Source organism: Chamaea fasciata, unplaced genomic scaffold (genome assembly GCF_029207755.1).
Source record: "Chamaea fasciata isolate MVZ Bird 193981 ecotype frontalis unplaced genomic scaffold, bChaFas1.0.hap1 SCAF_26, whole genome shotgun sequence".
NCBI classification, from domain to species: Eukaryota; Metazoa; Chordata; class Aves; order Passeriformes; family Sylviidae; genus Chamaea; species Chamaea fasciata.
The window spans coordinates 5,284,918-5,312,271 of NW_027094111.1; the positions used below are offsets into that span (position 1 = coordinate 5,284,918).

A 27,354-nucleotide genomic window follows, 5' to 3' on the forward strand; every position below is an offset into this window, starting at 1 on the left:
TCTGCATCATTTCAAACCACAGGAGTGGGGGAAAGAAAAAAAAAAAGAAGGAAGGGACAGCTCCAGTTCAGAGGGAGTTCGGGATTCCTGCTCAACCTCAGGATTGCAGCGGGAATCAGCGGGGAAGGAGTAGATCCCACAGGCCTGTGCCATAGCCAGGAGGCTTTGGAGAGGTCAGTGGGAATGGCTCTCCCTGACCTCCCTGGATGAGCCTCCCCTTGGATCCTGCCCTGATTTCCTTCCATGGATACCCAGCAATCCATGGATTTAATCACACCAATCCATGGATTCAATCACACCAATCCATGGATTCAATCACACCAATCCATGGATTCAATCACAAATCCATGGATTCAAATCACAAATCCATGGATTCAATCACACCAATCCACAGATTCACACACCAATCCATGGATGCACTCACCAATCCATGGATTCACACGCCAAACCACGGATTCAATCACATATCCATGGATTCACATACCAATCCATGGATTCACACACACCAATGGATGTGTGCACCATGGATTCACTCACAAATCCATGGATTCACACACACCAATCCATGGATTCACTCACACAAATCCATGGATTCACACACACACCAATCCATGGATACACTCACACCAATCCACAGATTCACACACCAATCCATGGATGCACTCACCAATCCATGGATGCACTCACCAATCCACGGATTCACACACCAATCCACGGATTCAATCACATATCCATGGATTCACACACCAACCCATGGAGGCACTCACACCATGGATTCACACACACCAATCCATGGATTCACTCACACACCAATCCATGGATACACTCACCAATCCATGGATGAACACACACCAATCCATGGATTCACACACACACCAATCCATGGATGCACTCACAAATCCATGGATTCACTCACCAATCCATGGATGAACACACACCAATCCATAGATTCGCTCACAAATCCATGGATTCACTCACCAATCCATGGATGCACTCACACCAATCCATGGATGCACTCACCAATCCATGGATTCACCCACTAATCCATGGATGCCCACACCAGGGAGAGCCCAGCTCCTGGAGCTGACAGAGCCTGCCTCATCCTTCAAGCCCAGCACAAATCCCAGCTCCAGCAGGAGCAGAGATCCCGAACTCCCAGCACAGGAGCCCAGCAGTGATTCCAGCACGCAGGTGGAACCAGGGCTGTCCCAGCCCTTTCCTGACCTCCCTTCCCGGAGTGAAGCCCAGCCAGGCTCAGGTGCTGCCTGCTGCTCACACACCTGGGCTGAGCTGTCCGTGAGGGACCAATTTGGAACCTCCTCTCCCCTGGAATCCAGGAGAACAATTCCTGGAGCAGCAGGAGAGCAGTGGGATGGCCCGTAGGAACAGGGTAAAAAGCTGCCCTGTCATTATTTCTAAGTGCAGCTAACAAGAAATTTGCAAGTTCCCATGTGAAGCTGTTCTGAGAATGAGAAGTTCCTTTAACACAACAATCCATTCTGAGGGTGAAAAACAAGTGCACCTGGAATATAACAAGGGATTTGTCCCATGAAAATCAGTAAAAAAATACATAAACAATCCAAGAATAGATAGATTGGATGGACAAGTAAAATGTCTTTTGCTAACCAACAGAATAATTAACAAGAAAGCCATTAACCAATTAGAAGCTGCCCACGAGGTTTGTAAAAACTGTATAACAGACAGCACGGGGCCACAATGAAGAGCCTTTGGAAGATAACCCGTGTCACCCTGCATCTCCACAACAATGGCCAAGGAATGGCCACCCAAAGCAGAGCTGAGGCACAGCCAGGAGCAGCAGCAGGGATGTCGTGGCTGTGCCAAGAACGAGTCAATCCTCATTTCCAGAATATCCCCCGCACTTTATCCACACGGATTTGACCAGCCGGGACCCAGACCCCAGGCCAGCCCACGTAAATCCTGCAGGATTTCCACAGAAACATTGAATCCTTAAAGCTGGGAAAGTTCTCCAGGATTAGTCCAGCCTCCGAGCTAATCCCACCATGTTCCCAAAGCACATCGTCACTCATTCCCTGAGCACTCCCAGGGATGTGATTCCACAGCTTCCCTGGGAAGCTTGTTCCAACAAGGACACAGGAAAAGCTCTGCAATAAAGTTGCCAATGTGCCCTTTTCAGCTGGTAGTAACTCAGCCTTTCCTGGCTCTCCGCGGCGGGGGAACACCAGGGAGGAGCAGCTTTTCCCAAGTTTCCCGCATGACGCTCTCCAGCTGAATTAACACCATTTCCTTCCCTGCTCATTTGGCATTCCAGGGGCTCCCTGAGAGTAGCATTCCCCTCAGGACTCACTAAAGAAAATAACTGGGGAAAAAAAAACAAACCCACAAACTCCCCCCCCCAAAAAAAAACCCAGCAAAAAAACCCCCAAGAAGTGCAATTGTTTGGCTCAGCCCCTGCTTTCCTGACCGTTGGCTGCTGTGGGAGCTGGAACCGATCCACAGTGGGAAAAAAATGAGGAATTTTGGTGTGTTCAGCAAATGTCACAGGAGAGGGACAGTTTTGGCAGATTGCAGAAGTGCCCTGCACTGGAATGCTGCTGGGGGCCGGGGCAGGGAGGCTCTGCCTGGATCCATGTGGGAGCAGAACCTCCCTGAGCCACGATCCAGAGGGGTTTTCCCTCAGGAAGCACTGGCAGGACACAGCCAGGCCGGGGATGTCACCTGCAGGGCACAGCAGCTTCGTAGGGCTGAACAAAACCAAATGAGGGATTTTTGGAAGGCAATGAAAACAATAAAAAAAAGGGAAGCTGTTAACATGCAAATTCCAGCTCTGCTCCTCGACAATTTCACTCTTACACAAACTGCTCTTTGTCTCGTTAACGACAAAGCAGAAGCAATTAAGCAAAGTGCAATAAGACTTAAACAGAATGGAATTAAAACCGGCTCTGAGATTATTGTACAACCCCACTGAAGGGATCCTTCCAGCTGATGCCACCAAAAGCTGCCGGTTTGCCTTGGATGCAGAAGGGAGGAGCAGAAATGGGGCAGGAAACGTCTCCCTAAAAACACCCTCTGCACAGGGAGAGAGGCCATGGAGGGCTGGGAGCAGCATCAGCTTTGTCCCTGTGCTGAACTCCAGCCCAAGCCCTGGGCAAGGCTCCCCCTCTTCCTCCTGGGATGGGGCACCGGGGCACAGAACCCTAAAATGGGGTGGGTTGGAAGGACCTTAAAGACCATCCCACCCCTGCCCTGGCAGGAGTGAAAAATCAGAATTAGGCAGGGAGGTGCTGCTGTGCTGTTCTCTCGATGGGGAGGATGGAGAAAAGGAGTGGAGGTGCAGAAATGGCCAAAGTGTGGGAAATTCTGGGAGGAGATGGGAATTCTGAGGGATTTCAGCTGTGGGGGCTGAGCCGGGCTGGGAGAGCTCAGCTCATGGAGGGGTGGCTTTGTCACAGAGCCATGGAATGGTTTGGGTGGGAAGGGACCTTAAATCCCCTCCAGTGCCACCCCAGCCCTGGCAGGGACACCTCCCACTGTCCCAGTGTCCAGCCTGGCCTTGGGCACTGCCAGGGATCCAGGGGCAGCCACAGCTGCTCTGGCAATTCCAGCCCAGCCCCTGCCCACCCTCGCAGGGAACAATTCCCAGTTCCCAATCTCCCATCCAGCCCTGCCCTCTGGCACTGGGAAGCCATTCCCTGTGTGCTGTCCCTGCAGGCCTTGTCCCCAGTCCCTCTGCAGCTCTCCTGGAGCCCCTTTAGGCCCTGCCAGGGGCTCGGAGCTCTCCCTGGAGCTTCTCCTCTCCAGGTGAATCCTCCTTCCCTGTCAGCCCACACAGACCCGGAGCTGACTCCCTTTTCTCCAATCACTGGATATTTTTCCTGATGGATTTCTCTGTAGAAGATCATGGGGAACTGTTCTGCCCTCCAGATCCACACCAGGGCTGGGAAATGGCTTTTCCCAAAGCCTCAGGAGCGCTGGAATTGGCTGCACACAGGGCCTGTGCCCCAGAAAAGGGATTTCGATCTGATCCCTGAGGACCACGGGCTGGTTCTGCCTCAGATCCCCCAATGCCCCCGATCCTGACACTCACACACGGGTCCCTGGAGCTGCTGCTGTTGGCAAAGAGGAAGCCAGGAATCTCCTGAGAGGCAGGAACCAGGTTCACCAGAACCTCCTGGAGGCAGGAGCAGCCCCTGGCCGAGCCAAGGCCGTGCTGCTGGCAGCGTTTTCCCCTCCCTGGATGGCACAGAGGGGCCCTGGGCCAGGACCCACCCGGGGTTCACCCCTGGGCCAAACCCCTGGCACAGCTCTGCGCTCCGTGCTTCATCCTGGCAGCTCCACACGCAGCCACTCAGGTTTGGTTCATTTTCCTTTTAATGTTTTCTGGTTCATACTTTTAAAAAAAAAAAAAAAAATCATGAAATATCCATGGGGTTAAAAAATATCATGAAATATCTATGGGGTTAAAAAATCATGAAATATCTGTGGGGTTCTGTCCTCTCCGAAAAAAAAAAAAGTGAATTTACAGGGTTTTGGCAAAGCCAGGGATGTGCCAAGGGCTTCCAGAGTTGAAATGCCAGGCCCTGGTGGAGGTGAGAGGTGGTGGGGAGGCAGCCAGGAAAATGTGGAGCCTCCCGTGGGACATTTCCAAAGGCACACGGGGCACAACCTCAGAGCCTCCTGGCTGCTCCAGCACCACACACACACACAACTCCCACAGAAAACACGGACAGCTTCACCCCCTCAGCTTTTTCTGTGCCCTCGAGCAAAGAAAAGAGGGAATGAGGCTGGAAAAAGGCTGAGTTATAACCCGGGCCAGGCAGAGCCAAGGGATCTGCAGAGGAAAAGGCTCCAGGGAGATCTCAGGGCTTGGAAGGGGCTCAGGAAAGGGGGATCAGCTTCCACAGGGGCACAGAGTGACAGCACCGGGGGGTTTAAACCAAACAGGAGGGATTTAGGTGGGATATTGGGAAAATATTCCTCCCTAGGAGGGTGGGGCAGGGGCTGGGCTGGAATTGCCAGAGCAGCTGTGGCTGCCCCTGGATCCCTGGCAGTGCCCAAGGCCAGGCTGGACATTGGGGCTGGGAGCAGCCTGGGACAGTGGGAGGTGTCCCTGCCACGGGACTGGGGTGGAACTAAATGAGTTTTAAGATTTCTTCCAGCCCAAACCATTCCAGGATTCTGTGATTCCAGATCCTATGATCTCAGCAGCCACAGCAGCATCTGGAATACTGATATTTTCCTAGGAAGTCTGGAGGGGAATCCAGCCCTGCCCAGCAGGAGCAGCCACAGCAGAGCCCCCAGGCTGGGAGGGGGACGGAAATTTGGGATTGAACTCTGTGGACAGACCACTGAAAATGCCATAAAATCCTCTGGGCAACCCCAGCCTGCAATTCCCACCCTGCTGGGCAGGAATTTTTCCTTTCCTTGCTGCCCTGCAGTACCACACAAGGCTGCCCTCTCTCCATTAACAGAATTCCAGTTTCAGAATTCCAGCTTAGTGTTAACCAAGTTCCTAGGTGCTCTAAAGGATAGAAGGCACTGTAAAAATACAAATATTTTATAAATTCCCTCAGTCAGGATCGTGCAAAAGCATTTTTTGCTTGGGGTTTTATTGCTTGGGAGTTCCTGCACCTGTGTGCAGCCCTTGAAAATGAAAATAAATCAGATTTTCCACTTTCTGGACACAGCAACAACACCCAGTGCTGTGTTGGGCCAGCCTGTATCTTATTTAATTAAATATACAGAGGAGATGCTGAAAGATTTCCATTTAAATGAGAAAATAATTGGAATCTGAGTGGAAATTCAACACGGAAACTTTCCCAATGCTTCTTCGGGACCAAAGGCAATGGGGGTTTTCCCTATCCTCAATGAAAAGAAAGGCAGAAAGAGAAATAAATGATCCTTTTATCCCCTCCAGGCAAAGCCAGAGTTTCTGATCCTTTCTCCAGGCTGGAAATTTCCCTTTTCCAGAGCCTCGTGGGGAGCGTATCCCGAAATTCACTTACATTTTGTCCCAGCCGACAGAAACGGTGCCAAACCCAGAAACAGGAATTGGACGCAGGGAGCAGGTCCCTGCGTGTCCCCAGTGCCACCCTCAGCCCCACAACGCCTTTGCTGTGCTCCCGCTCCGTGCCCGGGGAGTTGTGGGGGTGGATTTGGGGGTTCATTAACACACCTTTTCTCCAGGTAAATATCTTCCCAGGCAAGGTGGAGCTGCTGGAAAAGGGATTCACCAGGGGACGCAGAGGCAGCTGCACCAGGGGGAGTTTTTCCTTCTTTAAGCCCTCCTTTCCAAAGGATAGTGTGCATGTTTATATCTTTTATAGATTTATATATTTATTTATATATTTATATTAAAAGTAGTTATTTATTTTTTATCTGTATTCTGGATACTTATATATTTTATATATTTATTTATATTTATTTATATATTTCTATAGAAAATATTTATTTATTTCTTATCTGTAATTTGGATATTTATATCTTTTAAATGTATTTTGTATATATTTTATACATTTATATATTTATATAAAATATTTTAATATAAATTTATTTATTTATCTGTATTTTGAATATTTATCTCTTTTATCTATTTTATATTTATTTATATATTTATATAAAATATATTTTAATATACATTTATTTACTTTTTATTTATTTATCTGTGTTTTGAGTATTTATATCTTTTATATATCTTTTTTATATATTTTAATATATATTTAGATTTTAATTTATATATTTTATATAAATACATTTTAATATAGATTTCTTTGTTTGTTTATTTATTTTAATCTGTATTTTGGAGATTTATATCTTTTATTTGTTTATTTCTATTTTTATCCTGCAGTCGTCTGTTCACACACACACACACACCCCCTCCATGTGCAATTCTGATTAAAACTCCCCAGCCCAATCCCAATTCTAGGCAATTCCAGACAGATCCCAATTCCAGACAGCTGGGCAGCGTGTGAAGACCCGTCCCCCCTGCAGGATCCTGATGTTCCCCAGATCCAGGGGGGAAAAGCTCAGGTTCTGGAGCTCTGCGGCGCACACAGAGAGCACAAACAACCCGAAATCAAGACCTGCCGTTTGTTTAACAGGAAAGGGAGAGAAAGCATGACTGAGTTTGGAGGGAATGTCGGGAGCTGTGCAGGGAGGGCAGAGTCAAGTCTGGGCAGTGTTTGCTCCCCTGTCATCACAGGCTCCACAGAACGGCCTTGTCTGCTCATACAAAAATACACCTTGTGCCAGGGGAACAGGCAGGGCTTAACGAGCACCAGAACGTGTTTTGGGTCGTTTCCAGGTGATTGGCCTCTTCTTAACAGATCCTTCTTGTAGGTGAAGGCAAATATTTGTGTAGGGACCCCATTGGCTGCGTGTCCCTCTCTCCTGGTTTTTCCCCTCATAAACCTGTTCCTCAGGAATCCACAGCCCCAGCACTGGCTGGGGCACGGGACGAAACCCAGAGCAGGATTTTCCACATCCTCGGAAGCCCAGACAGGATCTCCTGCACACCAGGGAGCCTCCACCCTTTCAATCCCACTGCATCCCTCAGAAATTCCCCGTTCCTGACCCCTACACAGGGACACAGCCTGGCCAAATATTTCCTCCAGGACCTTCTGCTTCCAGGGGGTTGGGGCGGCTCTTTGGGACACCTGAGGTGGGTTTGGATGGGGAAGAGCTCTGCACTTCAGTGGGACAAATCTCCTGAGCCTCCAGCAAAGCTGAACAACAACCATTAATTGAATAATTCTCTATCAAAGTAAGAACCTGGAGGCTCCTGCCTGTGCCTGGGATGGAACAGCCATTCCAAGATTCAAATTCCAGTTTAAATCTCAAGGATCCTGGTGCTGCCTTTCCCTTGCTCCACTTCTTCAGGCAGTGCTGAAGACACTTTCAAAGTGAAGGCACTTTCCTCCTGACGTCTTCCTTCCCTTTATCCCTGCAGGGGTTTGAGGGCTCCAAATGGGAACAGAGTTCAGGATGTTCAGGAGGACAAGGCCACACAGGTGAGGCCGCCCCTGCAGGTCACAGGGGGCTCAGGGTGAAGGATTCACCCCGGGAGAGACCCCCAGCCTCACCCCACTCCCAACAAAACCCCCTTTCCCACACCATGGGAATGGTGATCTTCATTTGGGGCCACAGGAGCACACCAAGCTCACGTGACAGGTTTGTGTTTGCTGCATCCACCTGCTGGATCTTTACTTGGACATGGAACCATGGGATGGTTTGCGCTGGGGGGACCTTAAAGCTCATCCAGCCCCCAGGGACACCTTCTGCTCCCCCAGGTTGCTTCCAGCCTGGCCTGGGACCTTCCAGGGGTGGGGCAGCCACAGGATCCATGAGAAACAAACTCGATTTTGGTGCCTTTTGTTGTTCATGTTCTCTGGTGAAGGCACCTGCAGCGGGTACATTGAGAGGTGACCCCCAGAGCCACCACTGAGTGGTGTCATCACCCAGTTAGGTTCCCTTACTTCCCCTGAGTGAAAAGGAAACCAATCCTTTGGTCCACCCTGTGCCTCCTGGCAAAATTCCAGCTGTCCCTGCTGCTGGCACACCCAGGGACAGGAAAAATCATCCCAACAGACCCAAACCAGGAGCAAAGTGCCAGACCAGGAGAGCCAGACCACTCAGCGACACAAAAAACCCCTTTTCTAACGCTGCCAGACTCAGGGAATTGGTTTCCAGGAATCAGCCAGTGCTGTGCACGTTTGTTACCACATCTCTAATGAGATAAGGTGTGAGCTTCTGTTTAATTAGAAACACTGAGCTCACACTGGTGACCAAAAATACCTTGAAAACACCTCCCGGCACTTCCCAGCTGAGCTCATCAGGGCTTGGAGCTGCAATGGCATCGAGGAAATGAACTGCAGGTTGGAGATTAAAGATTTCAAGGCAAATAATTTTATTTTTTTTTTTAAGCCATCCCTAGCAAAGACTGTGGATGTCTGTCCCTGTGGACAGACCTCCAGGAAATCTGAGATCACATTCCTTCAGCTTAGCACAGAGCTCAGTAAAAAACAGGCTTCAAAATGTTCATTTGGGGATATTTTTTAAAGAATTTGTCAAGAAAAAATGGACAAATATTTTCCTTAACACATCCAATCTGTTTTATTTATTTAAATGTGTGTTACCTTTTTCTAAGAAATTAAAAAAAAAAAAAAACAAATGTGAAACTTGCAGAGAACCCAGAGCCAGAAATTACTCATGTACTCAGCTCCTGATCCAAAAATCTTCCTGCTCTGCAGAGCCCTGAGAGGAAAAAAGCTTCAAAAACCCTCCCTAGGATGAAATCTCTGATGGAACAGCTGAGAGATCCCCAAAAAAATCATTATTTCAGTGCAAGCGAGAAATTCTTCAGTCAAAGATCACAAGCAGCCACATATCTGAACTTGAGATTAAGTGGCTGCTTTTAAAAAAAATAAACAAACCAAATAAAAACACTGAAACCCATGAAGTGCTGGCAGAGTGGATCCTCATCCCCCTCTGACTGAGCCAGGCCAGGGTGAGAAAGACCACGAGGAGTTGTTGAATTTTTGTTCAGATTCCCTGATTAAATCCAGGAATCCTGACAGCTGGGTTCCCAGTGGGCTTCTCCTGGTGTACCCCAGAGCAGAATGACTCTCAGAACAATATCAGAACATATTATAATCTCACAATAACAGGGTTTTTTTCTCCAAATACCATTTATCAAGCACAGCCCTGAACCTTTAACCAGTGACTCCTTCTTCGAGGGGCTGCTGCAAACCAGCCCTGGGCACAGAGACCCCTCAGTAATCCCCAAAAAGCTGGGTTGGGGTCCAGGGAGGGACAATTCCCTGTAAAATCCACCCTGTGCAGAAGCAGCCAGGGCTGTAACTCTGCCGCTCTCTCCGTGGGCAAAGCAATGTTTGGACACGAGGCAAGTCTGAAACTGCCTCCAGCCTCTTTAGGAAAGGTTAAAATAAAAATTTAAAAGCACCAAAAAAACCCCCTCTCCAGGGGCCAGCATTCCTGGTTGATGGCTGAGCATCAGATGGAGGACAGCTGCAGGCCCTGACAGGCACGGGGAGAGCTCGGCTCTGGGGCTTGCACAGCGCTGAGGGTTCTGCTGTCTGCAGAGCAGTGAGCAGGACATTTCTGTCACAGGGGGGACACAGCAGTGGGGACAGGCTCAGGGACGTGTGGGGGCCCTGAGTGACCCCGCACAGGCGGCTCCTGGGGAGGGGAACGGGGACAGCTCAGGGAGGGCAGCAGGGCCGGAGGAGAGTTTGGGGATTTAAACGGAACAGTTGGGACAGGGAGAGCCACCCTGAGCAGCTGCAGCCTGGGCAGGGCACGAAAACAGGGATTTGTGCCCGGGGCCAGACATTGAACCCAGCCAGGGACCAACCAATGACCAACCACTGACCAACCAGTGACCAATGACTAACCAACCACTGACCAACTGGTGACCAACCAGTGACCAATGACTAACCAACCACTGACCAACCGGTGACCAACCAGGGACCAACCACTGACCAACCAGTGACAAATGACTAACCAACCAGTGACCAACCAGTGACCAACCAGTAACCAACCACTGACTAACCAGGGACCAAATGGTGACCAAACAGTGACCAACCAGGGACCAAGCACTGACCAACAAGTGACCAACCAGTAACCAACCCGCGACTAACCAAGGACAAACCAGGGACCAACCACTGACCAACCACTGACCAATGACTGACCAACCAGGGACCAACCAGTGACTAACCCGTGACCAACCAAGGAACAACCAGTGACCAACTGCTGACCAAATGGTGACCAACCACTGACCAACCAGTGACCAAATGGTGACCAAACGGTGACCAACCAGGGACCAACCACTGACCAACCAGTGACCAACCACTGACCAAACACTGACCAACCAGTGACCAAATGGTGACCAAGCATTGGCAGGGTGTGAAACGAGGGCCAGCAGGAGCACAGCTCCCCGTGGGATGGTGAGAAAGGGCAGGAGGCTCCTGGGGCTCCTCCGAGCTCTGCAAGCTCAGTAATTCTCTCTTCACACCTGCGGCGCCGAGCTGCGGGCAGGATGTGGTCCCACGCCTCCAGCAGCACCCCAGGGCTCGGAAACCCTGCACCCAACACAGCTTGAGGGTGGCTCAGATTCCCCCAGGAGCTCTCCAGCCCCTCGGGGTCTGCCAGGACCCACCCAGGGCGTTCCCTGGTGGCCTCGCAGGCGGCAGCAGCTCTATGTGCGGTTCCATCACCCGCAGGGTGGAGCATAAGGAGGTGATGCTGCAAGAATAGTGCTCACACAGCCCAAGCCAGCCCGACCTGAGCTGCCTGCAAGGTGCTGAATCATCCCCGGGGCTGCAGAAAACCCCAGGGCCCTCCTGAGCTGCTCACACCACACCCACGGGGGAACACGGGCGGCTGGGGCACCGCGCAGGAGCTCACTGAAATTTCAGCCTTGGGGTCCCAAAAGCTTCGTAGGAGTTTCCTCTCTGAGTCTCCTGAGCCCGTCTGTGGGCAAGGAGAGCTGCAAATACGGCCCTGGCTCTGGTGGCACAGCGGGGATGCTTGGGAAGACGGGCAGAACTGTGACCTCACACCCAAAATGAGAGAAAGTTCCAACATGAGCAGCCTGGTCCCTTCCCTGGAACTTCCCTGCCAGTGGACTTTAAGTCCCTTCCAGTCCAAACCACTCTGTGAACCCATAATGCCTTTATTTTCCGAGGGGTTTTGGTCCCTTTTGGGTTTGGTTTTTATTTTCTCTCCTGAAAGTCACTTTGGAACGTCCCCTTCCTTCCCCCAGCAAATGTGTCAGTCTTACACCCACACCTGGAGTTTAAGGGAAGGGGCTCAGACCTGTAAAAATAATCACTCAACATCCATTAAATTAAAAAGGATCATGGCACAAGAGGGAATAACCCATGGAGCCCCTGCAGGTCTCAGCCTTTGTTTGTGACCTGTGCAGGAGCCCCCTTAAGCTCCTCAAAGTCACTCCCAGTGATGAACTGGAGTGAAATTATCCCAGGATTTATCTTGGGAACTCCTCTCTCAGCCCCAGACCAGGAGATAACACTGGGTATATCTGGGTCACACTGTTGCTCGTATGTATGGGGCACTGCAGACAGGGAATTTCAGCAAAACCACTCTACTGCAGTCAAGACCCTTGATGATTTGGAATCAGCACTCCCAGGAACATGACAATGTTCAAAAAGTGGTGCCCCAACCCCACAGGGTCCTCAGAGATCCTCGGGCACTGAGGCCAGGATCCAGCACAGCGCCTGGCTAAGCCTGACCTGCTAAAGCCAGGCTGCAGAGCCCCCCAGGCATTTCTGCATCTGGCTCAGGACTCGTCCTTAAGCTTCAATTTCTCGCATGAAAACAGAAAAGAGTCTTGATTCAAAGGCTGCAAACGGTGGCAGAAGCAGCAGCTCTCGCTGAGGATGTTCCGGTGATCGATTTCTTCTCTGCTAAGATTCTGTTCCCTTTTTTTTCTAGGCTTTCTTTTTTCTTTTTTTTTTTTTTCTTTTTTTTTTTTTGGTCTGGCTTCACTGCCCTGACCTCTAAAATTCAACACCAGATGTTTTCATTGTTGTTGTTGTTGGTTTTGCTCTTCAAGGAGAAATACCCCAACTCCCAAACCCCAAGGGCAGATCTTTGTGGGCCCTCCCTGAACCTAGCAATTCTTGTTGTAATTCACCTACAATTGCTGCTGGAGATCTTTTTTGGGGTAAAAGGAAACTCATCCTGCATTTTAGGCCTTGCAGAAACCAAACCACGGGGAATTCCAACAGGAATTCCTGGAAACCTGCTCCTTTTCGGTCACATTTCTCTGTGTCTCACACAAACCCTCAGCTGCAGCTGGGCTTGTGGTCTGCACAGACCAACTGTGACACTCTGGGATGGGTTTGGATGAACAGCAGTGGTCAGAAACCAGAAACCAGCACAATTTTCTCTGGTCGTGGAAGGCCCACAGTGCTGAAGGTCAAGCAGAAAAAGAAATATAATAATACGAAAAAATATTTCCATTCTTTGCAAAGTATTTGGTATCCCTGTAGCCACATCTGGCTGGCTGCCAATGGAAAAATTTGGGGTTTTTTTTTGTTCTGGAGCACGGAGATTTTTTTAAATTATGTTCTTAAATAGTGCATGATCCAGTCCAGCCCCTGCACCCCAACAGTCCCCCCTGGGCATCCCTGGAGCGCTGTCCAAAGGCTCCTGGAGCTCTGGCAGCCTCGGGGCCGTGCCCATTCCCTGGGGAGCCTGGGCAGTGCCCAGCACCCTCTGGGGGAAGAACCTTTCCCTGCTCTGCAGCCTGAGCCTGCCCTGGGTGCTCCAGCCGTGCCCTGGGTGCTGGCCCTGGCCCAGAGCAGGGATTGGAGCTGCAGATCCCTGAGCTCTGCCCAGGGAAAGTCACAACTTGAAACTTGTTTCCAGTTCCGTTTCTCTCTCTGTCCCATCCCGTGGCCTTTCTAAGCCAGCACACTTACCTCAGGGTTTGCACACAGATGCACAGGACTGTGTGAGCCTTCTGCCAGGCTTTGGGAATTCTCTCCAAATCCATTTCCCGCACAGCTGGACACTCCAAGAGCCCTCAGCTGCCCCTCCAGACCCTTCCCCATCGCCCTGTCCCACCTTTGGACACTTTCTAAACACCTTTGGATCTTCCTCATAGCCCAAACTGCCCCCAGCACTGCGGAGAGCCCAGCCCAGCCCAGAGCAGGACAATCCCCACCCGCGAGCAGTCCTGGGTGTGAGATCAGGACACACAGAGCCCAAAGCCCGGCCCCACAGCATCCCCAGCCCCACAGGGAACTCCCCAGGCCCCGGCTTTGGGGGGCTGCTCTTTGTACAGCCCTGCTCTGGTTCCCTGGGACTCTGCAGGGCTGTGCCGGCAGTTTGGAAAGCTTGGAGGTTGCAGGGCTGCTCTGCCTGGCTGGCTGAGCACAGATCACTGCTGGAACCCTGGAGGATGAACATTTCGGGCTCTCTGTGCTAAAAAACACTGACCCCTCAGGTCTGCACCGCATTTGACCTGAGGCCGTGGAACAGGCTTCCAAAATTGAGTGACAGCACTGGGGTTGTGGGTGTGTGGTTTGGATAGAGCTGTGTGATGTCACAGGGTGAAAAACTGAGATTTAAGATTTTAGTACATAATAATATATAGGAGGCAAGATGGAGGATTTGAGGCATTGTCTGGGTCCTTCCTCTTCACCTTCTTCTTCTTGGTTTTGAGTGGTTTTTTCTAATTGGGTGAAAAGGTCGGCATTGAGAGCCTTGGGTGGTCATTATTGGGTCAGAAATGTAAATATAAATGAAAATGTAAATGTAAATGTAAATGTAAATGTAAATGTAAATGCAAATGTAAATGTAAATGTAAATATAAATATAAATATTACAGGTGTCATCTTGTTACTGGGTAATTAGCACTTAAATAACCTTGGAAAGAGTTAGAGGCACCTCCATTTCCTACCCTGTTAGAGCTCACAGCTCGTGAGTCTGTAAATAGACAATAATTAATAAACACCGAGTCCAAACACAAAACTGCGACTCCCGTGTGTTAATCCCGGCTCTAACTCGAGGAAAAGAAGACAAGAAATGGACAGATGACCATTTTGGGAGGCGCTCAGAGCAGGGCCAGGCACCAGGAGCAGCCCCAGAGCCTCCCCAGCGCTCAGGGCACCCTCACCGGGAGCTGCAGGTGACACAAAAACACCTTTTTTGTTGTTGTTCTGCTGAGCCGCAGCGGGAGGAAGCTCCGCACCCCGGGCAGGATGAACTCCCAGCGCTCAGTGAGGCCCTTTCTCCCCGGCTGGCTGTTTATTCCCATTTATTGCCGCCTCTCACCCCAGGAAAGCTCCTGCCCCGGGAGAACGGGGTGATTATGGTGATTATGTGGGATTAGAGCTTTGCCAGCGGGGGGGGGGGGGGGGGGGGGGGGGTTTCCCCGGTGCCACCCCCAGCCGAGCAGCGCCGGGGGCACAAATGTCACCACTGATGTCCCCAGCGTCCTGCTGGGCTAAATAAACTCATTATTCCAGCACAAACAGGTGACAGTAGGGGTTTTCCCAGTTCTTCAGGGGGTTCAACCTCTTGCCCGCTCTGCAAGATTATGGAATCGCGGAATTATAGTCACAGAATCATAGAATCACTGAATCATGGAATCACTGAATTATTGAATCATTGAATCACAGAATCATTAAATCATTGAATCATGGAATCACAGAATTATAGAATCACGGAATCATGGAATCACTGAATTCTTGAATCATAGAATCACAGAATTATAGAGTCATGGGATTATAGAATCACAGAACCATGGAATCCTGGAATCACTGAATTATAGAATCACTGAGTCATGGAATCATTGAATCACTGAATTATTGAATCACTGAATTACTGAATCACAGAACTATAGAATCGTAGAATCATGGAATTGTTGCATCGTTGAATCATTGAATTACTGACCCATTGAATCCCAGAATCCTGGAATGGTTTGGGGTGAAAGAGACCTTAAATCCCATCCCCTGCCACGGGCAGGGACACCTTCCCCTGTCCCAGGTGCTCCCAGCCCTGTCCAGCCTGGCCCGGGGCACAGCCAGGGATGGGGATGGTGTCCTTCCCTTCCCCACACGATGCAGTGGATGAACTCATCCTAAAGCGCTGCTCTGTAGCTCTGGGCAGATCTCCCCCACACTTGGGGGGGGTTTCATTTCCCTGGGGTGTTTCATTTTCTCTCTGAGTGTCGTTTCCTTAATGAAGATGAATGAAGGAAACACCGTTTTACAGAGCCTGACCCCTTGTGAATAAAACCAATTCCCCTCTGCTCAGCCTCTGGGACCCTTTGGCCTTGGTTACAACTCTCACTTTTTTAGCTGTTTTTGCAGCCTTTGAGGCAGCAAAATGCTGAAATGCACAACAAATCAGGTCAGAATCAGCCCAGGACTGACGCTCTTCTCCTTTCCCTGCTGCCAGTTCAGAGCTAAACAAATTTACTGAGCAGCACTCGTGAGCCCAGGCCCCCAAATCCAAGGCCGGCGAACCCCGGGCAGCCTGACAAAACCAAAAACGCCCCCCAAAAAATTTCCCAGCTGAAAGCCAGGACCCTGGAGCAGCAGTGCCTGACAAGAACTCAGCCCTGACGTCCTGTTTCACCTGCTCTGATCACTATAAGCCTCTCTTTATTTTCCACTCACGGCGTAAACAAGCGGCGATGGTTTCCTGCCGCCTCCTTTCCCTGCAGCCCGGGGCGGTGCCGCCTTCTCACCTCTGCCAGGAGGGGATCTCTGCCCACCTGCTGCACCCCAGGAGGCTCAGGGGAGAGGTCCTGAGGGTGCTGTCACCCCCTGGAAGGCACCTTCACCCCAGGAGAGGAGGGGGTGGCAGCCCCAGACCAACACCCAACGCTCTGACACTGCGAGGGTCCCACCTGGGCTGTGTGAGCATCATCACCTCACGACTTCCCAGCCCTTTGCTGGTTTTCCTGTTGTTCTGCACTGAGCTGGGCACATCTCCCCAGGGCCAGGACTTGTGGCCAGCTCTGGTGTGCTCAGGGTGGGGCTGTTGGGGTGTCCTGGGTGGGGACAGGAGCTGGGCTGGGTGATCCTGGGGGTCCCTCCTGGGTGACCCTGGGGGTCCCTCCCCACTCAGGACGTGCTGACGGTGTGAGCTGGGGCACTCAGGGGTGTCAGCAAAGCCCCACTCCGCGCTGCCTCCTCCTGAAGCACAGAAACGTGCCCCAAACGTGCCCCTCAGCAGGTGCAGAGGAGGAGAAACCTCATTGGCAACTCCAGAGTTTGGTACAACATCCCCAGGCACTGACCGAGCCACAGCTCTGGCTCAGACTCTGGTTCCCTTTGCCCAGGGCACCAGGGAGGGCACAGGGCAGGTCCCCTTTCCCCAGGTGAGGGCAAAGCCAGCCTGGATTGTTCCTGGAAGAGGAAGGAGCCAAGCCCAACCTGTTTGGTCAGCACTGCACCCACCACTGGCAGCACAAGAGAACCTTCTGTGGGTGCAGTAAAGGTGACCTGGGGGGAGTAAAGGTGACCACACACCTTCCAGGACCCCAGACTGTCCCTGTGAGCACCCTACAGGTGTTCCCCGATCCCCTGAGCCCGTCAGGCCCACGGTGACAAACCCACTGGGTCACCCCGTGCCTACCAGCCCTGCTGCCCGTTCCAAACGTGGCACATACACGGAGCAGCGTTACCCCAGGATCCCAAATCCAACTCCAGCAAACCCTAAACAGGCCCACGGAAAGAGAAATGCACCATTCCCATGTTGGGGTTGAAACATGGGACCCTGGGGAAGCATTTCACGACAGTCCAAACGAGGCCAAGCCTGCAAATCTCTGGGAAGAGCCGTGGCAGCGCTGCCCTCAGCCTGGGGAGTGTTTGTTCCCACTGGAGATCGCAGCCCTGCGGGTTTTGGCCACTCAAACACAGCAGCTTTGGGGTCCTGTCACTCCCACGAGGACACAAACCCCACCAGCACGGGGATTCGGGCAGCTCAGGGAACCTGAGCCGCCCCTGATCCCTCCAGCTCTTTTGATTCCTTCTCCTTATTTCACCCCCAGCCCTAGATCAGCTCCAGGCAGGTGCCAATCCCAGCCCACACCCAGGGCTGGACAAGAGGCCAGGGCTTGTTTTGGGAGCTGCTCAGCTGGCTGCCGGGCACTGGTGACCAGGGGAGCTCAGCAAGGATTTGTTCTCCTTAACGTCAAAAAGAACAAATCTGGGAGCTGGGAGCTACACCAAGGAAGCTGCTCCCTCCCAGGGGGTGGAATCAGAGAATATTTCAGGTTGGAAAAGAGCTCCAGGATCATCGAGTCCAGCCTGTGCCCAATGGCCACTGTGTCACCCTGACCAATGTCCAGGAATTCCTGGGACACCTCCAGGGATGGGCACTCCAAACCTCCCTGGGCACTGCCAAGCCCTGCCCACCCTTTCCATGGGGAAATTCCTGCTGCTGTCCACCCTGAGCCTCCCCTGGCCCAGCCTGAGGCCGTTCCCTCTCCTCCTGGCCCTGTTCCCTGGGAGCAGAGCCCGACCCCCCCGGCTGTCCCCTCCTGGCAGGGACTTGTGCAGAGCCACCAGGTCCCCCCTGAGGCTCCTTTTCTCCAGGCTCAGCCCCTTTCCCAGCTCCCTCAGGAATTCCCCAGCCCCTTCCCCAGCTCTGTTCCCTGCCCTGGACTCCCTCCAGCCCCTCCAGGTCCTGTTTGCAGCGAGGGGCCCAGGGCTGGACGGGCTCAGCAGGAATTAGGTGACACTGTGGGAAGGCTGAGTCATGTCCTGCTCCTCAGATAATCATGAAATGCCTTCCTCCACCTCTGGCTCTTCTTCCCCGTAGCTCTGAGCACACATAAGTTTTAAACCTCCACTTGAATTCCCAGAGGAATCATCTCCTTCCCTCAGTCATTATCTCTCACTCGATGTGACAAACGCCATCGACTCTCCAGAGCTCTCTGGGTCACTGTCCCCGCACAGAATGTGCTCTGCCACCTCCCAGACACCTCCAGGAGAAAAAGCTTGTCCAGTGTTTAATGTGACACTTCAGCCTTAGGGGGAAAAGCAAAAATAAAAATAAAAAAAAAGGTGGAGAAAATCCAAAAATTCCTCCTGCCTGCGCAGGCCCCGGTTACAATCAGCAAATCACCTCGGCTGCTTCACCTCGGGGTAAAACTTGGAAAGCTCAGCTCCTTTCTATGAATCACCCTCGGCAAACAGCCCCAATTAAGAGATAAAACATTGCCACCACAACAGCAGCTTGGGCAGGGATTTATTTTTAGAAGCTGCTTAAAATAGCGTGCGTGGTACCTCGTTCAACAACATCCCCTGTGTGCTGGTACGGGCTGATGTCAGAGCACTGAGACACTCCTGAGGGACACACACACTTCACACCCTCCCCAGGACTCCTGCACAGCCCCAAGCTGAGAGAAAACACTGAAAAAAAAAAAAACACACACCAGGGGAGGAAACCCAAAATTGGTCTCGACGCCTCCCTGCCAGCGTAGTGAGATGCCAGGCTTTGGAGAGAGGAGTGTAAAGGGATGATTCAAAGCAGATTTTGGAAGTGGCAACATTTCCCACGGAAAAGCGAGCAGAAGAGGCTTCTGTGGGACTTTGGGGGAGGGTTTTGTGTTCTGGGTGCCAAGCCTGGGGCTGAAACGGGCTCTGGGGCAAAGTCTGGATGTGAGATGGCACTGACAGGGAGATGTCACTGACAGGGAGATGCCACTGTCCCTGTGGGAGCAGCCGGGACCTGGGGACAGCTCCTGGCACTGCCAGCACAACCTTCTGCACCTGGGAACCGATGGAAAAGCAAAGTCACAGATCACAGAATGAGCTGAGCTGGAAGGGACCCGCAGGGATCATCCAGCCCAGCCCCTGCAGCCCAACAATCCCCCCCGGGCATCCCTGGAGCGCTGTCCAAAGGCTCCTGGAGCTCTGGCAGCCTCGGGGCCGTGCCCATTCCCTGGGGAGCCTGGGCAGTGCCCAGCACCCTCTGGGGGAAGAACCTTTCCTGATCTGCAGCCTGAGCCTGCCCTGGCCACTCTGTGCCCACTCTGCCCTTGCAGGGTTGGCAGCCGTGGGTGAGGACAGGGCTGGATCCCAACAAGGTCAAATGAGAGGGACACAAAACACCAGAAGTTTCACGGGGCTGTTGAAACCAAGTCTGACCAGAAAAGCTGAATCCAAACCTGAAGTGTCCCCCTGGGCTGGGCACTGGGGAGGCCCCACTTTGAGCCCTGAGTCCAGTTCTGGGCCCCTCAGGACAGGACACTGAGGAGCTGGAGCGAGTCCAGGGCAGGGAACAGAGGTGGAAGGGTCTGGAGCCCAGGAGGGGCTGAGGGAGCTGGGAAAAGGGCTGAGCCTGGAGAAAAGGAGGCTCAGGGGGGACCTGGTGGCTCTGCACAAGTCCCTGACAGGAGGGGTCAGCCGGGGGGGTCGGGCTCTGCTCCCAGGGAACAGGGACAGGAGGAGAGGGAACGGCCTCAGGCTGGGCCAGGGGAGGCTCAGGGTGGACAGCAGCAGGAATTTCCCCATGGGAAGGGTGGGTAGGCCTTGGCAGTGTCCAGGGAGGTTTGGATCTCCATCCCTGGAGGTGCTCAGACAATGAGTGGATGTTTTCCCAGCAGGTTCAGTAGGCACGGTGGGATTCAGCCAAAGTCTGAATTTGATGATCCAGAGGAGTTTTCCAACCTTTGGGATCCTGTGAGCACGAAAGCCAAAGGGCAAAGAGCAGCCCTGTGAGTTTGGAAGGTGACAAGGACCAGGCTGTGCCAGGGCCCCTCATCCCCAGCCCTTCCTCCCCTGCTCCTTCAGCCTGGCCAAACCCAAATCCATCCCCACGACCTGACTGAGGCTCTGCAAGGAATCCAACCCCAAACAGGAGTGCAGGGGCTGGGGCTGACGGAGAATTCCCCCCTGGGACAGCTCCTGTCCTCATCCTCGCTCCACACAGATCCATCCGGGCAGGAATACGTGCAAGGATCTGCTTGGTGAAAATCCCAGCAGCTTTTTCAGGGATGGGAAACAGCCAAGGGAAGATGCAGCAGGGAAGTGAGGAGGAAAGTCAGGGCCATAAGCAAGTGAGAAAAGAGGCAGCTCTGGGTGGAAAATTACAGGAAGGAAAAAGCCTCGTGTGGGATGGGGCAGCAGGAGCAGAACCAGGCTGCTGCCAGAGGGGAGATCTGGTACAATTCTCAAAAAAAATAAAAAGCCCAAAAAATCACATTTGAAGGCACCCAGGGAGAGCCGGGTCACCTCCACATGGGAATGGGGACAGGAGATGGATTTACCGACAATGAAAGATGCAAGAGGAGATGGAGAATTAATGGCTCTAAACGCTGGGTGCAGCATAATTCTCCCTAAAAGCCCGACCAGCCAGAGATTTCTACATTGCCCAGGTGAAAGAGCTCGAAAATACCACTGAAGCTCACAAAGATTTTCCACAAAACCCCTTAGATGTGTTTTCCTTCCACACAAATAAAAGCCAGGCGGCCAAATTAATCCTAATTAACCTGATTAGGTTTATTGCAGGACTGAGAATCATTCACTGATCCCACAAGGGTTTGTTGTTTTTTTTTTTTCTCCTCTCTCCAAACAGAGAATTCCCTTTGTGCACCTGCTTTTAACACCCCCCTGCCAGAGAGCACATCCCAGTATAATCCCATTATCCCTGGGAGAGGTTTCATCCATCCGCCGAAATGCAGGGGAATAAACACAAACCCATGCACATTATGTGCTCTCTGCAGGGATATTTAAAGCTTTTCCCCTCCAACTAAATCACTTTTATGTCATTAAAGCCCTTGAAAATATCAGGTTGGGAGGCTCTGCTCCCAGAACTTCGTTTCCTCTCAGTTTCTTGTGACTTTGGGGAGGGCGGATCACGGGGAATTGGCATTTCCCACTCGAGGTCACCCCCGGAGCCAAACTCTGGCCTCTCGTGCCTCAGTTTCCCCCATGAACACGGGACTAGCATTTCAGAGGTGCCAAAAAATCCTAATCCATGATCATTTCTAGGAAGGCTGAGGTGAAAAACAAGCAGGAAGCTTTTTGTTTGTTTAAATTTAAACTCTCAGAAGCAGTGGATGGCAACCTGAAACCAAGAATGCTCTGACAAACACAAGCCCAGATTTAGGCTCCTCCTGAGGGAAAACCAAGGAATTAATTCATTTTATTTGCACCCGATCACCTTTGGGGTCCTGGTTTTGTTTTCATTGGTTATTTGCCAAGCTCTGACAGTCACAGGGACACCACACGGGATTTTGTCCCTGTGGGCAGCCTGTGGGTCTGCCGATTTACATTATAAATATAAATATAAATATAAATATAAATATAAATATAAATAAATATAAATATAAATATAAATATAAATATAAATATAAATATAAATATAAATATAAATATAAATATAAATCTGGTCTATAATAAAGCTTTTATTCCTCAGAAAGCCATAAATCCTGGAATTCACCCAAATGAACCTGTACGGGTACAGGGACAACCACGCAGTGTTTGAAGGAGGGCAGAATTCCAAGGACATGGAGCATCCACCTAGACATCTCCCCAGCTGCTTTAAATCCAGGAAATAAACCCTGTTTGCACCTCTGCCCTCGGGGTCTCGGCCCCAAACTCTCCTTGAGGAACGAGGGTTTGGCAAAGGGCAGCTCTGAGGGGTCCACGGCAGGTGGGGAGTGAAGGAAAAGCCAAAACTTCCCAAATCCATGGGGAAGAGCTGAATTGCTGATTTTCTAGGAATGGTCGTGGAATGGTTTGGGTTGGAAGGGAACTTAAGTCTCACTCAGTGCCACCACAGCAGGGACACCTCCCAGTGTCCCCAATGTCCAGCCTGGCCTTGGGCACTGCCAGGGATCCAGGGGCAGCCACAGCTGCTCTGGCAATTCCAGCCCAGCCCCTGCCCACCCTGGCAGGGAACAATTCCCAGTTCCCAATCTCCCATCCAGCCCTGCCCTCTGGCACTGGGAAGCCATTCCCTGTGTGCTGTCCCTGCAGGCCTTGTCCCCAGTCCCTCTGCAGCTCTCCTGGAGCCCCTTTAGGCTCTGCCAGGGGCTCGGAGCTCTCCCTGGAGCTTCTCCTCTCCAGGGGAGCACCCCCAGCTCACCCCCTGAGGAGCAGAGCACCCAAGGACCAGACTCAAGAGCTCCCCTGGCCATTTTCACTCCAAAAAGCTCCAAATTCCCCATTTCATATCCCACGGCAGAGACCCTTTAGGTGCAATCCCAACCAACGCCCAGCTCACAGCTTCTTCCCTTTCACACTCCAAACCCTGCACAGAACCAGCCTTGCTCAGGCCCCGGCACCACAAATAAACTGAGTTTTCATTACAAACGTTCCAAGCTGAGGAAATCTCCTCTTTGGGACACAAATCCCACCAGCCCAAGGAGCTGCATCCCATTTTGGACCTTCTGGACCTTTTTCAGGGAAAAAAAAGCACTTTAGGAGTGTCCCCAGCATATCCTGTGATGGAAGGGACCCACCAGGATCATCAAATCAAATTCCACGACACCAAGGGGACAATGGGAGCTCCAGCACAGTTTTGATACCTTTAAAAATGGATTTGGAGGATGGATAATAAGATATTTTTCTTACTGAAATTGCTGAGGATCCCGGGCTGGGACAGGCTGCAGGTGCTTCGGAGGCCAGGATTAGGAGTCGAAATGGTCTTGATAAATTGTAGAAATGGTCTGGAAGAAACGAGAAAGAAAGAAAAAGACACTTCAGGAACGATGGGTGAGTTGGTGAGGCAGGAATAATCAACAGCATGGTCAGCAGGGAGACAAATTCAGGCTTGAAAGGGTGAGGGTTTGGGAAATCTCAGGTATTTCCAAATTCCAGCCTGGGTTTGGAAATCTCAGCATTTCCATGGATCACAAAGTGAGCAGGAGCTGAACATGAAATAGTGCCATGAACCCAAACATCTGCTGTGATGCAGAGACAAAATGTCCAACAAATAAACAGAGGGAACTTTCCACCTCTTTGGCCCCACCGAGGTTCTGGTGTTGCACATTTCTGTCAAAATTCCCAGGGAGGACAAGGAGAACGACCCGAGGTGGATGGAGACAGCACAGACTGGAAACCCAGAGAGGAAAAATCACATTTCTGGCACCATCATGGTTGGAAAAAGCCCTCCAGGATCATCCAGCCCAACCACCAGCCAGCACCACCACGGCCAGCACTCAGCCATGTCCCCAAGTGTCACCTGCAGGTGTTTGCTGAACATTCCCAGGGGTGGGGACTCACATTCCCAGATTCATTTTGGGTCCAGACAACAGGGAGGCATCGCCGCGACTTTCACACCCATCCCAAGGGACACAGGAGAAAGGAATAAGTCACCTTTAGGGTTTGTCAGCTCTGTCACAGCCCTAAACTGCAGCGATTGAGCTCCAGGAAGTGTTTCCTGACTGGGAGTTGAAGGAATCCAACTCCTGGCTTGGGGAATTTAAGGGACAGCCCATCAGGAGGTGGCTTCACCTTGGACTCCCGTTTTCCTTTGTTTCCAAGGGTAGAAAAAGCCCTTAGGAAGTAACTCAGTGGCTCAATTACCCAACTTAATTAACCAAATTAACAGCTGAGGCCGTGGCCCCTCCAGCATCCACACAGGCAGAGGGGAAATAAGTAAAATCACATCAGTTTTGTGGAGAAGAAACAGAGATTGAAGAGACCAAGACATGGCCACATCACCCGGAGGACCAGGATCAATGGAGGGGGAGCCCTGTCCAGTGGAATAATCCCCAAATAACCCTTTTAATTGGAGAAAAAAAATAAAAATGTTCAACTCAAATATTTACAGGTGGCAGGATCTCAAAACAGTTTTATATTTTTGCACCAATCTGCCTTCCCACAGAGCAGAGAAAAATCTCCCTTTGCAGGTGGAAGGCTCAGCAGAGCTGCCGGGATTCCTCTGCAGGAACCTGGCTGGGGGCTCCTGAGGGGCTGCCAATATTTTTTAGCATTTTCCCAGAGCCCAAAAATAGACTCAGAGCAGGCCGCACCCCCAGCCCCTCCCTGGGCTAGCAGAGGGGCCCCAGATCCCTTTGGGAACACTTTAGGCCAGGCTTGTCACCAACAATCTCTTCCTTCTCCCTGTTCTTTGGGAACAGGGAGGTTCTGGGATGTGCTGGGGTTTCCCCAGGGATCTCCAGAGGTCAGAAGGGATCTCTCAGCATCACCCCGGGCACAGGGGCCCAGAGAAGATTCCCCATCCCTGGAAATGTCGCAGGCCAGGCTGGACAGGGCTGGGAGCAGCCTGGGACAGTGGAAGGTGTCCCTGCCACGGGACTGGGGTGGAACAAAATGAGTTTTAAGATTCCTTCCAACCCAAACCATTCCAGGATTCTCTGATTCCAGATCCTACGATCTCAGCAGCCACAGCAGCAGAATCTGGAATATTGATATTTTCCTAGGAAGTCTGGAGGGGAATCCAGCCCTGCCCAGCAGGATCAGCCACAGCAGAGCTCCCAGGCTGGGAGTGGATGGAAGTTTGGGGTTGAAATCTGTGAACAGAGCAGTGAAGGTGCCAAAAACTCCTCTGGGCAGCCCCAGCCTGGTGGGCAGGAGGATTTCCCTCCCTGCTGCCCTCTCCCCATGCACAGGATGGGAATGGAATGCACTGGGATGGGATGGGAAGATCCTGAACCATTCCATGATTCCATGATCACCGAGCCCTCACTGCCACCTGGCTGTTGAGGACCTGGGAGAGCTCAGTGCCAGAACGGGCTTTTATCACAAGGGAATTTTCATTTGAATAGCAAAAATTACCAACCAACCAAACCCCAAAAACAAACAAACAAACGAACCCCAAACAAATAAAAAACCCCCCCAAAACCCCAACTAAATCAGGAGAACATTTCAGAAGCACCCAGTGAGAGCTGCCCTGGCTGCTGCAGGGAATTTCTGTGCAATCCCTCCCAGCCTGCTGAGGCTCCTCCAGGCACAAGGACACCAATGGAAACAACTGCTGGCCTTGCTGGTGGACAAACATCCCAACATTTCCCTTCTGCATTTCTCTGACAAGTGCAGCTCCAGCCTCGCTCAGGAGCCTCCTGTGAAGCAGCAGGAGCAGCACCCAGGCTCCTGCTGCTCAGCTCCATCTTATCTGGGAGGCATCGGCCCCTCCTGGCCTTGGAACAAAGAATTTTAGGTTCAAAAGGGAAAAAAAAAAGCAACAAAAAAGGAGCAGTGCAGGCACTGGAGATGGAGCAGCTTTAGCAGCCTCTTTTATCAGGGCAGCTTCCACCTCCAGGCACCAGCCCTGGGAAAGCAGCTGGAGTTAAAAATTCATAGCCCAGCCACAGAAAGAAACGAATTCCCAAAAATTCCTGTCGCCCTCCCTGAGTCAGGGCAGGGTGGCAGCTCCTGGCAGCTTATCCAGCCGTTCCTGGGGGCTGGTGGCACTGCCAGACCTGGCCTGGGACAACCCCAGGGTCAGCCACAGCTGCTCCTGTCCCCTCCAGGGGGGTGACAACTGCGGTCCCATCCCAGAGTTCTACACACACAGGACCTTCTGCTCTCCTGCCCTCACAAAACCTGCCTGCACCTCCAGCATTGTCACGGCACGGAGTGACCCCGGGAGGAGCTGCAGCCTGCTGAGGTCACAGGTGGAGATCTGCAGGGGAAGCCAGAGGAATTCCCTTCTCCCAGCCGCTCCCCCCGATCTCAGAGCAGCACAAACCGCTGGAATCGCTGCTCCCTTCTCACACCTGCAGCACCTTCAGCTCCAGCTGAGCCTTGCTCCCCCCTGAGCACAGCTCCAGCTTCTCCAGGGCCCCTCCCAGCCTGGGGGCGTGGGGACAAACGGGAATGCTGGGCTGGGGAGGGGACATGGGAAATAAACAACCAATAGAGGAGAGGAGAGGTTGGGGTGTAGTAAAGCATCCCCCACACCCCCAGCAAGTGTTTCCAAAGAAGGAAAGAGTTTCAGTTTACCTCTAGACATTTTAGGAAGTTTACCTGGATTTTTCCATACCCTCCTGGCAGTGATCCGCTGTCTTGGGTTTTTTAACCAAAAAAATGTTTATTCCATTCCATCTGTTGAACCCTGCTTGGGGAGATTTTTCTTTATCTGCTGTAACTCCAGGAGGGAGGGGGTAACTGCCTTCTCTGATAACAAGACGGCTGTTAAAACCGGGTGGGGCATTGTTTCTTATCTCTTTTCAGCTTTCCACCACTCTCATGGGGATATCGCCTGTTAATGGGCCATCAAGGCTCGCCAATGACATGACACATTACATCATCCCATTGTGAGATGCTCCAACCAGGGAGGAGGAGCCAAACCATTTCCATCTGGATAAAAGGAGCCACAAGTGTCACCAGACATCCCAGTGTTTCCACTGGCCTCCCAAAGGAAGACTGGACCCATCTCTGGACCTTTTTTCTACAAGGACCATCTCTACTCCAACAGGACCACATCTGCCACTCCAGGAGGGCTGACTTTGGACTGCTTCCAACACCCTGACCAACAGGGTGTCAGGTTGTATTTCTGACTCCGTCAGGGTTTTTCTAGGATTTCTTGTTTGTTTGCTTGCTTGCTTATTCTTCTGTACTACAACACTTGTATTTTTATATCCCTAGTAGAGAACGGCTATACCTATTCCCAAAATCTTTGCCCGACAGCCTTTTAATTGCAAATTTATAATAATTTGGAAAGGGGGGGGGGGGCTTGCATTCCAAGGGAGACTCCAGTCTTCCCTGGCAGATACCTGTCTATCTAAACCAAGACATTGGCTCAGGGCCAAGAGAGAAGCATCTATTGGACCTTGTCACTGCTCTTCAAACCCTGTGTCTCTCTGTTGGCTGCAAGCCAGATTGTCCCTCCTGAAACATTCAGGATTTAGGAAGGAGCACAAAAGAAGAAAAAGGCTTTTGGAGTGTTTTTAGC

At 51.6% G+C, this 27,354-nt stretch overlaps 1 protein-coding gene across 1 annotated transcript in view; it reads right to left on the minus strand.

The window, feature by feature from the left end:
• The window catches only part of HIVEP3 (HIVEP zinc finger 3), a 245,211-nt gene that overhangs the window by 59,975 nt on the left and 157,882 nt on the right, over positions 1 to 27,354 (minus strand). Inside the window, exon 3 of the mRNA XM_066204726.1 lies at positions 23,067 to 23,161. The gene's annotated coding sequence lies outside the window, so the exon portion shown is untranslated. The remainder of the gene's footprint in view (positions 1 to 23,066; positions 23,162 to 27,354) is intronic.